General features: G+C 48.1%; 1 protein-coding gene across 1 annotated transcript in view; it reads right to left on the bottom strand.

Moving 5' to 3' along the window:
- The window catches only part of LOC144159640 (uncharacterized), a 37511-nt gene extending 25257 nt beyond the window's left edge, over positions 1–12254 (bottom strand). The window contains exon 1 of the mRNA XM_077691247.1: positions 12041–12254. The gene's annotated coding sequence lies outside the window, so the exon portion shown is untranslated. The remainder of the gene's footprint in view (positions 1–12040) is intronic.
- Positions 12255–12974: the final 720 nt, after the last annotated feature.

Raw genomic sequence — 12974 nt, 5'->3', positions numbered from 1 at the left:
TACTTAACTACTTTTTACTAGTATCCGCACCAGAGTAGTTAATGCTTTCATCAACGGTGAATCACAGGGGAGACTTTCCCTATACTTCAGGCTGACTGGATTCCTTAGCATCCAATTACTGTGTGGTTGGTTGATTGTTTCCTCATCTCCCACAGCCTACACGTTCCATCCTGGGCTGAATATCTGCTCACACAGGTTCTTGTCCCCATTCAGCCACCCAGGTCCTCAAAAAGCAACGCACTGCCTTTAGTGTTATCGTAGAAGTTCCGGGTGTAGGAACAAATGGTCCCGGAACAAATGGTCCCGGAACTTATGGTCCCGGAACTTATGGCTTCGGAACAGATGGTCCGATTTTCAAAGTAGGAACAAATGGTTCCAGAACTTATGGTCCGGAACTTATGGCCCCGAAACAAATGGTCCCGGGCATCTCTTCGGGCAAAATGATTCCGCAAAACCTTATGTTGACTCTTTGTTTAAATTTGCTAAATCTTACTGGAGTGTTGTATCGTCTTCTGTAACAGAAACTGTCAGTAAACCATCGGTTTATTTTAGCACGCTTTTTTGTGCACATGAAAATGCATGGCGTAACACGGCCTGTTTTTGGTATTTTTTGTGTTTCCGCCGTGTTTTGCCGCTTTTCATTTCATTCTTCGTTTGTTGTAGATGTTTTAAGATGCATTTTTATTTCTTTATTTATGTTTGAGGTATTTTATATTTTTATTTCTTTCGTATTGTATTTATCAAAATTCCGTACTACAACTTATGACTATTTATGCTGTTATAACTATTGTTACATCAGCTAATTAAATATTTTCGACTGTTCCGACCGCCCTCGGAAGTTTTCCATGGTCACCTTCGCTAACTCCAGGCACGCCCACAGTAAATTTCAGGTCTTCTCCGTTTCCAGGAATGCGCCGCTGCGTCTCGTATCGCCGTGAGGGACGAGGCAGACGCTGATATCCAAACTATGTACAGTTTATGTGCCGGAATATTGACAGGACACATACAAGGGAGCAAACTGGAGCCCGCGGTGGGGCTTGCCGGGGTCTAGCCGACTCAAGCGACCTGCAGCAAGTTCAAAAGCAAAACGACTTCCTGCCTCTCCCCGGGCTCGACGTAAATACCCTCGGTGAGGGAAGGGGAAAGGTTAAAGAAAACAATAAACGGCAAGGCATGCATTGCGCGTGCGCCCACCCAAGGTGGTGAAAGCACGCCGCCAACGCCGCGTCCTTTTGTCCCCGCACGGGCGCCGTCTAGACAGCGCGTCTGAGGTGGCCCCCTGCATCCGGCGGCCAAACTGCCAGCGGCCCCCTTTGAGGATAAAGACTTCCCCAATCGGCGTCGCGACGCGTGCACGCTGTGAGGCGACGTCTGCACTCGGACCCCGCCAAAGGGGTTTGTCCATTCGCCGCTCTGCCTGTTCCCGCGCGCACCTTGCGTACAGGTGGCCTAATTGGCCCGTCGACGGATGTGCGCCGGGGGAAGGAGGGTTGCGCGGCGGTACATTGACCTCCGCGCTCGAACCTTACAGCCGTTGCAAGGTTCGATCGTTACAATCGTTGGCTTTTCATCGAACCATGACAAGGGATTGTATTAGGTACTCACAATTTCTGGGAAAGTAAAGCGGTAAGAAAGACGCGCGAAAACATGTTTGTGAATTTGCGCGAAAAACTGCACATATTTGCGTTCAAAGGCAATTCCGAACAATGAAGTTCGTTGTTGATGGTGGGTTACCAGTTTCGATGAGCTCACCTGCTGACCTTGCCAATTTTTACGGTCCCGTAACACGCCGGCAAAATTAACAAACCACGTTAGCCAGCAGTCTTCTAATTCTAAACCTTGCAGCAAGAAAAGAGGCGTAATAATAGCTACATTGCATATTTTCGGAGAAAAACAAAAGTATCTAAGCTGCAAGCTGCAGGTCCAAAATCCTTATTAGTGCCGCTTCGCTTGATCCGAACGGCAGATATCGAAGCCTTTCGGATGGAGAGTACCGCAACGCAACGCAACAATTCATCGGGTAAAATTCTTTTTTGAAATAGCAATAAGTAAATAGGCTCCCCGCTCAGGCTCAAGTTGGACTCGCTTCTCAAGCTTTAATAAACAGACGAGCACAAGCAAAGAAAGCACTGGAGAAGATACACTAACGATTATAAATTTGTAAGCAGCATTTAACTTAAATTCAGCCTTAGCAAATATATTATATACAGACAGATGCAAAATACATTGTACAGAAATACAAGCATATAAACATAACTATGTTGACCCTCTTCCTTTCCTCATACATGCGCACATGCTTAGGTGGAGTAGTGGTGGGACCATTTCTACATAGACCATTTGTTCCGGGACCATTAGTTCCGGAACCATTTGTTCCGGGACCATTTATTCCGCGACCGCCTGCTCTCTGGTCCGCCTCCTTTTTGTTTCCATAATTTCCGCCTTTTCAACTCTGACGTAAGGGCTCCGCCACACCAACCCTTTGATGCACCCCCGTGTAAGTAGTTCCGAATTCTTCATTCTAAAAAATATAACAAATTCCAACCGATCATACAGAGAATGGACACCCGACGTTTTGAAGTCGGCTGGGCCCCTACTTCAGTTGTGACTGGGGCCGCTGAAAGGGAGCCGAGCCGGCTTCGAAACGTCAGGTCTCCATTCTATGTAGTGCTTAATATTTTTAACGTCCCAACCAGAAAGATCTGTCAAATGTTTACCTCCATTGCTCCCCGTGCACTTCGACCCGCTTTGGAAATCACCTCCCTGCGATGCGCTTGGGTCGCAACCTTGACTACAAGGTCAATGCCTCACTCGTCAAGGCGGCTGATTTCGGTTAGCTGGCCAGGGAAGGGTAAAGAACGAAAAAGAAAAAAAGACCTCCCATCCGGAAGACCTCAGGGTGAACGTTCCCGCGACATCAAAGCGCCGAGAGGTGCCACCGCGGCGGTAAGGCCTTTGTCCGACGAGACAGGTGGGGGGAATTAGCCTGCCCTCCTGGGAGAACGGCGGACCCGGCCACCCCTTATTGGCGCCGACCGTCTTATTTTGAGTTTGCAAGGCTACCAGTACAACTGACGGAGGTGCTCGCAGGGTTTGGGGCGCCTGTCCAGAAATTCGCGCGGCCTTGTGTAGAGGATGGGGGGGGGGGGGAGGGGGGGGTGAAGACCAGCGACTTCTGAAGTTCACTGTATGGTCACGGAAAAAATGGTCCCGGGAAAAAAAATTTAAAATGGTCTCAAATCCAAGGTAGAAAAAAAATGGTCCCCGAAAATATGGTCCCGAAGCCAACCCAGGAAAAAGTAGTCCTGTTCGAGTAAAGCCGGTTAATCGAACCAAGAACGTTTGTGTCACCAAAATTCAGGTTGTGTTGCTTTCATGGCCTCTCATTGATGACGTCGGATTACTAAAATTCAGGTTGTGGTGCTTTCATGGGGCATGCATAAATGTCAGCACATCTCTATGCTTAAAAGCTGCACGTTGTGAGGAGGGTAAACCCCTGCCACGCAACCTCGACAGGTGAAGGTACCGACCGGAAAAACAGGATGCTCCTGGTGATGTGTAGTGAAAGGAACGCGCGCCAGAGGGGGCTGCCCAGGGGGCTAATTAATTGGGTTAGCTAGGAGTAGGGCAAGCAGGCGTAATAAAACAGGCAAGTCTGTTGCTGACAACCGACGCCCCCATCCAAAGGGAGAGCACTAGTCATCATCAAGTGTGGACGGGGGCGGCCGTAAAGTTCGTACAAAAGTTCAAGGCATATCGACAGATTTCGCCTTCACATTCTCAGAAAGTTGTTAGCACCCCCTGCAATTTTTTACGTTTTTCCCCTAACTTTTTTTCTGACACTTCTTGTTGCTGTTTGTTGCTCTTAGATGCTTTTTTTTCCTTTGTTCATTCATGCTTTGGCTTTAAAGATTGTATATTTTAAATGTATTTACATTTCGGTGGCCGGACATTTCGGGGCATGGACATTTCGGCGCAGGATGTCTTGATGCGGCCATTTCGGTGCACGGGATGTCCCAGACATTATTTTAACGCTTTAGCTTTAATATTTTAATTTCGCCGGTTGATATGACTTTACGTCCGAGAAATGAGTTTGGGTCGCACTGCGCGGAAACGAATGCTAAACCGAAGCGGAGCAGCGCGTAAAACACCATTTGGATAGATGTGAAAAATTAACGTTGTTAATTTCTTCCATTCCACCTTTTTTTTATTTTAACATTCACGTGAAGAACCCGAAGCGCTTTGATTTCACTTCACCCAACGCTGCAAGACGCTGCTGCTTCTAGTCCATTCCTCTCTCCCCGCCCCAGCAAAGCTGCCGCGAAAAACAAAGAAAAAAAGGAATTTTCATTATTTTCTGTATCAATATCGTCTTCGTTGCATTCGGTGTCGGTTCTATTTACAAGCTGATCAACGGTCGTATTTACAGGGGCATCGCTAAAGGTGTGGAGGTGTGGGGGAGGGGTCGGCGTACCAGCCCCCTTGGTAGGGAGGAAGGGGGGGGGGGGTGTCATTTGTGTTTCTCGGAAGTGTAAACTGGACATCGAAAACTTGAATACGACTGTTGCGGCTCTCGCCAAACCAGCCTATTCAAAATTTTCCCCTCTTACAATGGAATAAAGGGAGGAATGTCTGGGGTGTCCGTGATACGCGCGACTTGAAGAGTTAATTGGGGAGGGGCGACCGAAAGCAAAGAAAGAGCGATTCGTGGAGCGATGTGACCGCTCCACGTAGAGGGGGAATGAAAGTACAAAGCAGGAGGGGAGAAAGAATGAAAGATAGTCAGGCTAGCACATCACAGACATCCTAGATGAGCTGAGCCGATAACCATCATGGCGGCGCTGATGCGGGCGAGGCGCTTATCATAGCGTTCGTCACTCGCACTATTTATGGAATCAGTCACATTGGCACGCACCGCAATTGCAGGGGGCGTCGATTAATCGTGGTTTACTTGACGCCATGGTTGGTTTATATAACAGTAAAGCGGTGGGCGTGCTCGCTCGCCGTTTTTTATACAATGTATGGCGTGGCCACTTCCTCGCCTGTCTTGGATGTCAGCCTGCGGTTTTATTCACTATCACCTCTGGACATACTTGAGCCGTTTCCTTTTTTATTTTTATTTTTTGCTGTGAAGTAGCGGGTTCAACATGCTTTCACACAATTTAACCATGCATGGCATTCTTGTGTCATTTCTCCATCGGAACTTCAAACGTATTAAAAAAAATGAATAGCGACTGAAGTCTGCTTTAGTCGCGGGAAGGTTAATCTCAATCGCCCATGCCTAATCAAGATCATCCATTCCCATTTCGCTAGGGGTCGCAAAAAGGTGGAATATTTCCGAATTCTGGATTGGTAACTCCGCAACACTGCTCCAGGTAATCCCATCAGCAGGAACTGCGACGAGGCGAAAAGCCGCACCTGTAAAGTGTTTGACCGCGGAAACGAAAAGAAATGGTCCCGGTGAGATGGTCCCGGAAAAAATGGTCCCATTGACCATCTAGGAAAAAATGGTCCCATGCTCCAGTCGACGTGTTTCCTTTCAAGTTAATCAGATCTGAACTTTTTGGCGGTTTTGCTTTTGTCCCTTTGCGTTGTAGCTAAAATGTTGAAAAAGATGGAATGCTTTATTATTCGTATAAGCGCACAGAAATTAACGCCTCTGGAGGCTAAAATCTAACAAAGCAAATTGGGCAAATTGTAATGCAAGTAATTGAATTAAAACCACACAAACAACTACTGCGAGGCCTGGAACCGTCTGTTTAGTAGCTTAGTCGGACACAGCCATCTCAGTGTCTCGGAAGGTTTCATCAGCATCGGTGAGCACAGGAAGCCGTGGGAGCTCCACCAAAGAAGCGCACAGCGTCGTCCCGGGTCTAGGACATTTCGGTGCAGGACGTTTCTGTGCACGGACATTTCCGTGCTCAAACATTTCGGCGACCGAATATCGGGGGGCTTGCTTGTTTGAAACCGCCGTTATATTTTTATGTTCGCTTAACATGGGAAAAATCTAGCGCAGCGATTGCATTTTTAGATTGATCCCTTGTTCGATTTTTGCCGGGTATGTTTAGAAACTGAACATTGTATATTTTTTCCTTAATACCTCTTTTGGGAAACGCCTGTTTTGCAGCCAGCTGATTGAATTATTTTGAACATGTTTTTTTTTATTTACGACAAGACGTTATTTATATTCGCTCTTTCTTGAGGAATGCAAATCAGCTAAGACAATTAGCCGGTGCTTACGATGGCTAGCGCATTCTTTATGTAATTTTTTCTAAATAAAATGCACCCTCTCACTATCCAAAACTTTACAAACATTCGGTTGCCCCCCAAAATGCAGACAATCTTGTGAACAGTTTATTGATGCTGCGCTGTCATGCTAAAATGAATTTGGAGACAGTGTTCTCGCGAGATTTTCTTTTTTTTTTTTACGGACAAGTCTAGGATATTGTCGCGGAAAAAAAACGGGCCTTTTGAAGACATCTACAGCTTCTATATCTCCTCAATGCTGATAAAGAGCGTACGGGATGTGCGTACAAATATCACCCATTCTGTTCGGTCAAACCAACCTTCGTTCAACTTTGCATGCTTGCTTTCATCTCATTTTAATTCTCTCTCTCTCTCTCTCTCTCTCTCTCTCTCTCTCTCTCTCTCTCTCTCTCTCTCTCTCTCTCTCTCTCTCTCTCTCTCCCCTCCCCGTATTTAGGTTTTAACCTTCCCCAGATTTCCTTTTCAGTAATATTATGTTCAATTTCCCGCGAAAATCTTACAGGCATAGCGGAGATCGCGGTCTCCGAAGCGTCACCGCATTGATGCAAGAAAAAGCGATACATTCGGCATGAGCTCGCTCAACCTCTCTAGAGCAAAACAAAAAGCCACACCCGAAAAGCCCCTGAGGACACAGTGACCAGGTTGAGGCTGAAAGTTGGGCTAGTTGGTGTTGACTTGGAACCATTTTACCAGCGAAAAACGGACAGGGACCTAGAGTGGGTCCCTGTAGGTCCCTGTCCCTGTAGTAGGTCCCTGTCCGTTTTTCGCTGGTAAAATGGTTCCAAGACAATGGCCAGGATCGTTGGCGCCTGTCGCCCCCGGGAACCGGCCCACTCGTCGCAGCCAACTCGTCCTAGGAAAACTGGTCATAGGGAAACTGGTCAAAGAGGGCATCTCGTTCTAGGTGATCCCGTACTAGGAAAAGTGGTAGCCCTGACCTTCTCGTGCTAGGAAAAGTCGTCTCGCGGTTCCATTTTTGGCCGATGTCGGGGAAATGGGGAGAGGAAGTTAGTGGCTTCTAATCTTATTACTCCCTGGTTGACCTCTTCAGAGTTCGGGGGGTCCCCTGCTTTTGTTAGTTTGCAGGCGGTGGTTAAAATGGTTTTTCTATTTTAACACATGTTCTATTTTAACATGTTCTCCTAGAGTCTGTGATGTGCTAGCCTGACTATCTTTCATTCTTTCTCCCCTCCTGCTTTGTACTTTCATTCCCCCTCTACTCCCCTCTCCCGCCCTGCGTTGTATGCAGGTGAGCTCCCTAATTTGCATTATTATTATAAAATATTATTTTATCGTCTTTATTCCTAAACCAACCAACGCAACCGGATTAACCGATCAATTAACCGATTAAAGCCTGGCGATTAATCTGATTAAAATTTTTAAGGGGCGCCCTAGTCTTGATGCTTATTGGTGATTGTGGCGTTTAATGCGCCGACGCAACACAGGCGATGAGGCGCACCGTAGGGGAGGGCTCCGGATTAATTTCGACCACCCGGGGATCTTTAACGTGCGCCGCAATATCGCGCACACGAGCGCTTTTTTCTTTTCGCCTCCATCAGAAAAGCGGCCGCCGCGGCCGGGAACCGAACCCGAGTCTTGATGTTTAGACGAGTTATATCGAGCTTCAGCTGGGACCTACAGCCAAGCTGGCTCTCGAAACTGCACCACCGCAACCAAAGCGGTCAACCGCTGCCTTCAGTTTCTTAGCGGTTAATGCGACCTTTCATTGTGCCACGTCGGTATTTCATTAACCCAATTACCCCCGACATTTGTCCTTTTATGAGCTCGGTTTTAATTAACGGCATTAGCACTTCAGCTTGACCCACAGAACGTGAGGAATAAGAAGTGCTGATTAGGTGAACCGGTGGACACGCAGCGGGGGAGGGAGTAATTTTTTGTCCCTTCTCTGCGCAGTTTCCATTCGTATCTTTGATTAGCTGTAGACGCGCAAGATGGCAAAAGCTGGCAACGTAGACGTGCGGTATTCGCTAGCCCCGCACGTACTGTATGCGTAGGTACAAACGCGGTGAAAATTGCAGCGGCGCCTGAAGGTGGACGCTCTCTACTTTCCCGAACTGCTAAGCAGCCCAGTGGAGTGGAACTTGCGGACGAAGAGAGAAGAAAAGGTCTTGTGTGTGCCCAAAGACAAAAGGTGCGCACGGTAGTGACGTCGCCAAGCCACCAGTGGTCCCAGCCGTCCTCGCCATCACTGGCGCCTAGCTGCCGGCAGCTTGAGAAGCTTGCGATGGCACTGCAGGAAGTCGTTCATACTACGAATGCAAAAGTGCTTTGCTTAATCACTACTAACAGCAGAGCTGTTTAAAATTTTAGTTCCGCCGTCGAGCGACTTCGCCACGTGAGGAGCTCGCAAAAAATACCCAGAAAACTATCGACCGCACGTGAGCGTGCGCCTCGTGAAGCGCGCCTGGCGTCGGCCAGCTCGACGTTCGAGAACACACTGCCCAGCGTTCGTAGAGTGATCTCTCCCGTGCTCTTCTCCTCGCCAGTTCCCGTGCATTACAGACGCAGAGTTCGCGAAGCCGGTTGCGGCGTTTGCTAGCGCGGTCCACTTTGGGAGAGATATGTGAAAGCCTGCGGACAAAACGACCCGATATCGAGCCCGCCAGTCATGGAGACCTTTCAGCGGCAAGTTCAGAAATCCACGTCAGGTGCAACAGCCTGGTCTCCGATGACGGGAGAGGGGCCGCCAGCTCCGCTGTTTGTCCAGACTTGCACCACGGGTGCGAGATGCGCCGATCTGTTTCCATACGTGTTAGCGATTTGAAACGCGCAGAACGAAGTGTCTCACAGCACACGGTGGCTCCCGCCCACGCAGCAAACTCGGCGCGAGAACGAACAGGGATTTCGGAAAACACTTCTTTAAGTTGGACGAAAAAAAGTTAGCGGAGCACCAGTTATTTCCTGTTCTTGTTGCATTTTTCTACATTTAGCAGTTTAATACAACGCTGTCAGAGCATTCATAGATCCTAGAACCTACAGACTGCATGGATATGATTCGTTGCGTCAGATTCATTGCATTATCATTATTTGCTTTTTTTTTCTACAGGCTCACATACCAGCGCATCTTTATTTTTCCGTTTCGGTAATTTAAAAAAGCGCGAGGTCCCTTGTCCGCTTCGCATTTTAAATTTCGAAGGTCATTCGACTGAAATGTCCTTCCAAATGCTCGTGTAGCACAGGTATAAGTTAAATGAGCCCCACCAAAGGCCTTTGAGGTACTCAAAGGCCTTTGAAACGCAAACGGTCGCACTCTCGGGAGCAGCTTCCGCATGCCGTAATTACAAAAAAACAATTGTTTACGAGTAAAAATTGGGGTTTTAGGGGCACAATCTTATTAATTTCTCGCTTGATTTTGTTTTCTATCACTCGCTTTACGTTTACATGGTAACTTGGTACTCTCAACACCGGCGCTGCGAAAAAAAAAAAAAAAAAGAACTGCCTGTAAGCGCATGTTTTGTGCACACACACTGGTAGATTGTTATCAATTTGGTGGCTAACTGTTTTTTTTTTTTTGCTCATTTTAACTGTCACATTAAATTTTTGTCAAAAAATCTCCCACCTCCCCTCGCGGGAACCCCTGTGTAGATGCGGCGCATAGGGGGTTCACGTTGCAGCGTTGGACAGCGGAGGAACGATGGAGCGGAGCGGCGCAGGCACCGCGTTTTATAGCGCGCATAACGGTGAGGGGACGCGCCGGCGTCAGTGCGTCTGCCGCGGCTATGACGCAACACAATCCAACACAATCCACTTTAATCCAATCCATTCGAATCCAATCCAATGCCTTTCGCGAGAGTGTTCGCTATCGGAGAGGAGAGGGGGTGAGCGGCGGAGAGCGCAGCTCACGCGGCGAGGAGAATGGAGGAGGGGCGGACGCCGACAACAACGCCGACGCCGGATGCAGGGACAAGGCGAGTGAATGAGATGCAGTCGCATCTAATAACGAAACAGGGCAGCAGTGGCGACCCCAAAACATGGCGGGCGAACGCGTAAACTTTCAATTGCCTTCGAGAATGGTCGTGTAAGATAGGCGGAACCCCTTGCAGTTCGAATGGCACTTGATATTTTGCAGGTATTAGACACCTGCATTGTTTCTTCGAAACTTGCTATAAAATTGCCACCACTGTGATCGAGACAAAGCAACCTTCTTATAGTGAACCGAATTTACGTCCCGTCAGGATTATTGCGTCATTCCCCTTCGCAAACGCTAATTTTTCCCCCTGTTCGACATCGCAGTCCCTAATCGAAAGGTGCGACATGCAAGGTTAAACTGGGTTAAATTGAATTGACCAGATGTGAAGATACATGAAAAACTTGATTCGGAAAGACTGGCTAGGGGCTCACCGGGTGGCCGTGATGAACCGCTTTCGGCCGACCTATTAAGAATATTCTTTTATTAATACATTACTTCTGTCAAGGAATGTGACAAAGCATCGATGTCAATGGACTGAATATGCCTAACGTGTGCTAACAGTATGTGATGACGCGTACAATATAGTTAGCAACATACACCTATAACCCGACTCCGCCCGTATCGCTCTAGCGATGTCCTGCCCACATTTCACAACGAGCCCCCTATCGCCTGATCTAGCTAAACACTAAGCTGGATAAAAGTACGCCTGACAAAACCCCGTCGAGTAAAAAATTAGGAATGTTTTACCGCGAAAGCAGGTCCTTCCAGAAGCATAAGCCATTCTGGTTGGCAGTTCACCTCACCCATTTCTCCAGAAGAGTAATCGCGGCTACAGCATCACAAAGGTGATCTGCAAGTGCTCCCAACGGGACTAACGCTTTATCGAATTACGCCAGCGCGAGATGTGACGTCACGCACTTCCGGCGAACTAATCCGCATTTAATAGACAGATGCGTAAAATAGTCGCGCAAGCCAGAGATGCGCGTCTTTGTTTACTGTCAGGCGAACGTTCATTGTCTTGCCGCCGCTTACGTGCAATCGCACTGCGATTATCTGGACTCAGGTGTTTCTTGTTTTATTCTGCCCTTATCAATAGCTTCATGTTCTCGCATTCAAGAATTCAATCCACTACGGGCTCGCGCTACTGCGTCTAGCATGTTTCCTTTTACACTTCAGAGACAAAATTTGCTCTGTTAATCTGCCAACGCCCCCAGCCAGTTGATAGGCAACCCTTTTTCGATCCCCGAATCCTTATCTACGCATGCGCTCGGATGTCATCCGAAATTAATTCCACACGCACGGTACCACGGTCTGCAGTAAACGACAAGCTACCTACGCAGTCACATATGCGCAAAACAAAGGCAGTGCATTTCAAGACGTATGAACGTGCAGACATAACGACAACGCAATCAAACCACACACCAAAAAAATGCTAATTTGGTACCATGGTCTGCAGTAAACATGCTAGCTACGCAGTCACATATTCACCAATCAAGGGCAGAGCATCCCCAGACGTATAAAAGTGTAGACATAACGACAAGGCAATCAAACCACACAAAAAATGCTAATTTGCTTTGCTTATGCGGTCACTCCGTGATGTTCGCAACCGTCACTGCCCATTACCTGTACAGTTTTCGATTTGCTGGCAGTTCAGCGAGCGCGCGAGTTACTTTCCTGCACGAAACAAAACCCTCAAGTGTTCTCCTAGACAACACAGGCCAGACTTGGCCAGACTCGCACGCGCGCGCCATAGTCCAAAGGCCGCGACATCGCGACACGCTTGCGGGGCGCCCTACGCCATGCACGGCGATAACAGGTAAGCGACCATCGACGGCCATCGCTTACCCAGTCCGGTCGCAGCAGCACCCGTGTAGTGCGGTAGCAGCAGCAGGAGGAGCAACACGGCACCAACCGATAAGTAAAACAGCGAAACACACCGGTTTCCGTTTTCGCGGGCAACGGTGGTGTAACGCACGCACACCCGCACCGACCGCAACTGACAGACAGTCAACACACCCAGCGGCAGCCAACCGACAGCTTTGCACGTGGTCGCCCAAGGCCGAGTTGTGGCTTCAGTCACCTTGCCGTTAACAGATGGCGCTAGCGGTCAAACGCTATAAAATTCTTTCACTGGCGCGAGTTTCAAGACGAGTGCGTATTTGTACAACTTTGCGGAACTATACACTTTATTTAATACAAATATACGTAAAAATACACGTCAGCTGATGTATAAACGACATCCGACAAGGCAAAGAAACAGGTAAAAAAAAAAAAACTCTGCGCATAAGTATCGAGTGCGAGGCGCGTATTACCGAGACGTCGTCTACGCAGGCTTGAATAAACTTGGCACAGCCGGCGCCGTATTTGGATGATTATAAGGCAATAACTTTCCAAATGTTTGGTTTGAGGCATAATGAGATTGGAATGTTGGCGTTTTATTCTCTGTTGTAAATAATGGGGGAGTCAGCAAATACACGTAAACGCGCGACATGTTTTTTTTTTTTTTTTTTTTTTCCTGCTCGCTCGTACGGAGAAAAATAAATGGTGAGGAGGGTGTAAAACACAACACAACCAAATGTAAAACCTAAGCACACGCACAGAGGCCGAAAGCCGTTTAGTGGGCGCTCCCGAGGCCTCCGCATTTTTTTATGCGAACAGGCCACAACTCGAGCGGTGCGCAAATATGCATCGCATAGAGTTCGCACTCGCCCCGCACGCCATCGTTTTGTTTATTTTAAACGCCGTCTGGAGTCCCGGAGCGTCTGCACTTTGCCCTGGC

Source organism: Haemaphysalis longicornis, unplaced genomic scaffold (assembly GCF_048455015.1).
Source record: "Haemaphysalis longicornis isolate Haplotype H1 unplaced genomic scaffold, Haemaphysalis longicornis Haplotype H1 scaffold_10, whole genome shotgun sequence".
In the NCBI taxonomy this organism is placed as follows: domain Eukaryota; kingdom Metazoa; phylum Arthropoda; class Arachnida; order Ixodida; family Ixodidae; genus Haemaphysalis; species Haemaphysalis longicornis.
The sequence above is the reverse complement of the archived record's forward strand: the minus strand, read 5'-3'. Positions and strand labels throughout refer to the sequence as shown.